We start from the raw sequence: 5,264 nt of genomic DNA, 5'->3' as shown, positions 1-5,264 counted from the left end.
CATTTTCCCTAAGCTTACTCATCACATGCCCTCAAGGGTACTTTGGTCTTCTGTCACATAACCCGTTAATCATAATTAACGCCCTATAATTCCCGTTACTTCCAATATCCTCAAATAATTCCCCATTACCTGATCAATCTCGGTAATGTACTAAATTACCAAATTACTCCTAGGCTCACCCCGAGCCTGGTATTTGACCCCATTATGACTAAACCGATAACTTGCTCCCTAGGATCACCTCGTGCCGAATAGCTCAAATAAATCCACATAATAATGTGGTCTTAATTGATAAACACACAAATATAAGAATATGCCCTCAACGAGCCAAAAATTACTAAAATGTCATTCTAATAAGAAACGGACCCAGATGCATGCAAATACAGTCATATAATAATACAACTCACATAATCATGAATATTATCACATAATAATGTTTTAAAATCAATTATTTCCCTCCTGCCCCCTAATCAAGGCACTGAGCCTTATTAGGGAAATTGGGACGTTACAACTATCCCTTCCTTACAGGAATTTCATCCTCAAAATTTTACTTGCACAGCTCGGGATACTGATCCCGCATGTTGGACTCTAACTCCTAGGTCACCTCCTCGACCTTGTTGTTCCTCCATAGTACCTTAACTAAAGGTATGATTTTGTTCCTCAAGACCTTGTCCTTCCTCTCTAATACATGGACTGGTTGTTCCTCATAGGAGAGATCTGCCTGCAGCTCCAGATCCTCATAACTCAACTCATGAGTAACGTCTAACACATACTTCCGAAGTGTCAAAATATGAAACACATTGTGTATGACCGACAGTGCCAGAGGTAAGGCCAATCTACAGGCCACCTGACCAATCTTCTCCAGGATCTCAAATGGTCCCATAAATCTAGGCTCAACTTTTCGTTCTTCCCAAATCTTTTCATCCTTTTCCATGGTGAAACTCTAAGGAAGACATAGTCTCCCACTTGGAACTCCATGTTCCTGCGTTTTAGATTCGCATAACTTTTCTATCTACTCTGAGAAGCGAGCATCTGAGCTCTGATATTCTCAATAGCCTCATTGGTCCTCCGAACTGCCTCAAGACCTAAGTATTTTCTTTCTCCTGTCTCATCCCAATGAATGGGTGATCTACATTTCCTATCGTACAACATCTCATAAGAAGCCACCCCAATGGTCGACTGATAGATGTTATTGTAGGAAAACTCTATCAAAGGAAAATACTTACTTAAGGATCTGTCAAAGTCCAGCATACATGCTCGCATTATGTCCTTTAATATATGTATCGTCCTCTTAGATTGTCCATTTGTCTGAGGATGATAAGCGGTATTGAACTTCAGTTGCATACCCATAGTCTTTTGCAGACTTCCCCAAAACTTGGAAGTAAATGTGGGGTTCCGATCTAACACTATCGACCTTGGAGCCTCGTGAAGGCGCACTATCTCTCTCACATAGAGATCTACGTACTGGTCAACTATATATGTCATCCTCACTGGTAAAAAGTGAGCTGATTTTGTGTATCGATCCACGATAACCCATACTGAATCATGTTGACCCACGGTCCTGGGTAACCCAACCACAAAGTCCATTATGATATTCTCCCATTTCCACTCTAGGATATCTAGAGGCAGTAGTAGCCCTACTAGTCTTTGATGCTCAGCCTTGACTTGTTGACATATCAAGCACTTAGCCACATATTCTGTCACATCCCTCTTCATTCCAGGCCACCAATATAGCAATCTCACATCCTGATACATCTTCATGGTGCTTAGATGCAAAGCTACACTGATCTTAAGTGTAGGGACGTGGAGATCCAGGTGGGGGACCACGTGTTAATCGCTAGTCTCGCATCTCAAACTCCCTCATCTCTCTCACGGTCTCTCTCTCAATATGTTTTGAAGCTAAGGAAGAAATGGGAAGTAAGCTTAGGCTTGAGCTGGAGTTCATTGAAGGAAAACAGAAGGAAAGTTAGGGGGAATTCAAACTGGGAATTTGAGCTGGAAAACAGAGAAGAAATCAGTCATAATTGAGGTAAGAACTCTAGTTTTAATCTCTTAATTCTGCTGGGTTTGTTTAGGTAGAATTCTGGGTCTTGATTGAATTTAGGTTCATGGAGTTTATTGTTTGTGGTTTCTAGGTGATGAATTGTAAGCAATTTTAGTGGAGTTTGGTGGGTTATTTTGTGCCTTAAATATGTGAATTAAGGTCTTAAATTCATGGCTAGCTTGGCTTGATTGGGGAGGTTTGTTTAGGTGGAATTCTAGGGAAATTCTAGGGAAAGTGGTAGGGAAATCAGTGCAAGGAACCCATAATTTCTGGGCTTGGAGGGGCACACCGCGACCTAGCCATGGGGAGCCGTCACGGCGTGTGTGGCCATTTGGCCCTGGGATGCTCTCTGAGATTGGGGCACGTCGCAACCCACTATGCCAAGTCGCGGCCCGCCTCCCCTATGGCTTGGATTTTTGGTCTCTAACTTGGGGGCAAGTCACGACCCACTAAGCCAAATTGTGACCCGCCTAGGGATTTTTTTAGCCTTTGAGTGGTTTCTTGAATTGGTAAAGCCCGAGGGTTCGAACCTAGGCGCTCGGGACAATTTCTACTACCCGATTTAGTAGAAATTGAGGTCCCAGAGGCTAGTTTTTATCTCCTAAGCTTTCATTTGGATTGGAAGCTAACAATTACCCATTGGACACTGTGACTAGGTTTATTGCCAAGGCTCGGGGCTAAAGATAGTGCTCAGGACCATTCCGTTGTCTCCGCTCAAAATTAAAGGTAAGAAAACTGCACCCTTGAGCGGTTGTAACGGGACTGAGCTTCCCAATAATTGAACATGTTTATTGCATGGCTAAATGAATGATTTGGCATATGAAAAATGAACGACCTAAAAGAGCTGAGGGCTGATAGTTTGCGCACAGGACGCGACTTGGCCATTGTGAGTTGGGGTCAGCTAGATAAACACTGGACTGGACCTAAGCGAGCCGGAGTCAGTGGGTTAAACAGAGGGTGCGGCCAAAGGGCGTTGACCCTGAGTATTGTGTATTGATTGAGAAAAACTATTGAATATAAATTTTTACTACTATCAGCTTGATTCTACAGCTTGTTGAATATCTGGTTAACTGTCTTGTGAATTAATTGATTATCATCATTGATTATGTATTATTGTTATGGTTTTCTTGCTGGGCCATGGCTCACAGGTGCTACGTGGTGCAGGTAAAGGCAAGGGTGAGCTGGACCAACCATGAGTTGGAGAGCTTTGGGGGCGAGGTGTACATTGTCAGTTACTCGTCCACCACGACCGAGGGAAGTACAGGGACAGAAGCCTAAAGCTTGTATTTTTCCATTAGAGTGGTCTCTGGATTGTATACACTTTCGAGAATTGTTAAATTTGTTCTTAAACCCTGTTTTTGGGATCCCATGTACCAAACATCTATTTTAATGAAAATTAACTGTTTATGATCAAAATCTTTTAACCCTAACCTGATTATGACTTTAGGATCATGTTTTACTCAAATGACTTGATTAGAAAGTCTTACACTATTTTAAATACATAGTGTAACAGTCTTTGTTATCCAGGGCGTTACAGTATAACTGTCCCGGACCCTTCCGGCTTAAGGCATCTGCCACCCCGTTGGCCTTTCCTAGGTGATACGGGATTTCACAATCATAATCCTTCACCAACTCCAGCCAACGCCTCTGTCTCATGTTCAGATATTTCTGTATGAAGAATTACTTTAAGCTCTTGTGGTCAGTGTATATCTCACACTTTTCCCCATAAAGGTAATGCCTCCGTACCTTTAATGCAAAGACCACTGCTGCCAACTCCACATCATGAGTGGGATATCTCTGTTCATACTCCTTCATCTGACATAATGCATATGCAATCACCTCCCCCATCTGCATAAGAACGCAACCCAAACCCTGTCTTGAGGCATCACAATACACCACAAACTTCTCCTGATCTGTCGAAAGACTCGAAACTGGAGCTGTAATCAATCGCCGCTTCAGTTCCCGGAAGCTGTTCTCACACTTATCTGACCACACAAACTTTTGATTCTTGCATGTCAGTTTCATCAATGATGTAGAAATCCTTGAGAACCCTTCCACAAAATGTCTGTAATAACCTGCCAATCCAAGGAAACTCATGATCTTTGAGGCGTTCCTTGGCCAATCCCTAACTACCTCAATCTTGGCTGAGTCCACCGTGATCCCATCCCCATTGACAATATGACAAAGGAAAGCCACCCGTGGTAACTAGAACTCACATTTCTTAAATTCGCAAATAGTCTATGTCCCCTCAGCCTCTGTAGAACCAACCTGAGATGCTGCTCATGTTCTACCTCTGACTGAGAGTAAACTAGAATATCATCGATGAAGATGATCACAAATCGATCTAGATAATCTTTGAACACCCTATTCATCAAATCCATAAAAGTAGCTGGGGCATTAGTCAAACCAAATGACATGACTAAGAACTCATAATGCCCATATCTGGTACGAAAAGCAGTCTTCGGTATATCTCCCTCCATGATCCTCAGCTGATGATAACTAGATCAAAGATCTATCTCGAGAATACAATCTTACCCTGCAACTGATCAAACAGGTCATCTATCTTTGGCAGAGGATACTTGTTCTTAATGGTTAACTTGTTCAATTCCCTGTAGCCAATGCACATCCATAGAGAACCATCCTTCTTCTTTACAACACATGACTGGTGCACCCCATGGTGAGAAACTGGGTCTAATAAAACCCAAGTCTAACAACTCTTGCAACTGTATCTTTAGTTCTTTCAACTCTGCTAGGGCCATTCTGTACGGTGCCCTAGACGTTGGCTCTGTCCCTGGTGCTAGTTCAATAATGAACTCTATGTTGGGAATTGTGCCCTTAAAGCAATTGTAGGTTACAATGGTTTTAATGAAATAAATGAATGAATTGAATTATTGTATATATGTAGCTTATGTACTATATTATTGTTAATAATATTAAGTAAATATCATAAAATTCCCAAGTTCATCTATGTGGTCTCTATCACATATTGGTATGAGAGGATCGAGTTTGAGATAATGAACTTAAATAGTTCGCAGTAAAATAAAGTTATGGAATCTTTAGATTAATTACTGCTAGTACGACCCACTAGTATTATGAATACATGTGACCTAGATCCAGGTTACTAGTATAGCAGGACACTTTAGTGGAGGTAATTTCCATGCTGAGAGTATGTAGAACTAGACCATATGTGATTTAATAATACTTGTTTAAATATTGTTTCGTA

The sequence above is a fragment of the Humulus lupulus genome, chromosome 1 (genome assembly GCF_963169125.1).
Source record: "Humulus lupulus chromosome 1, drHumLupu1.1, whole genome shotgun sequence".
Classification (NCBI taxonomy): domain Eukaryota; kingdom Viridiplantae; phylum Streptophyta; class Magnoliopsida; order Rosales; family Cannabaceae; genus Humulus; species Humulus lupulus.
Note: the sequence above shows the minus strand (reverse complement) of the source record.